Here is a 360-nt window from a genome sequence, read left to right on the forward strand (position 1 = left end):
CCTTCGACATATCTATACATAAGCTTCGCTGTGTAATTTGATTTTTGTATATATCTTGTATACGTAGAATTACACGTAAAAAGAAAGAGCAGATATCTTTCTTAAAAAGTGTGTATAGAAAACGTAAACCTCTTTTTCTTCTTTCTTATGTTATATAAAACAACGAATTTTCTTTGCGTAATATTCACAAATTGTTACGTCTCAGGAGTGTTTGTTTTCCGTTCTTCCGTTTTATCAATTTAATCAATACCTCTCCAGTGAGATATTCGTGCGCCGTATTTACAAAATCCGAAGAAAAACATTCGAAAGAGTTTGAAAGATGGGTAATAAATTTACGTGTGTAGGTTAAGATATGTACTG

Source organism: Penaeus monodon, chromosome 24 (assembly GCF_015228065.2).
Source record: "Penaeus monodon isolate SGIC_2016 chromosome 24, NSTDA_Pmon_1, whole genome shotgun sequence".
Lineage (NCBI taxonomy): Eukaryota > Metazoa > Arthropoda > Malacostraca > Decapoda > Penaeidae > Penaeus > Penaeus monodon.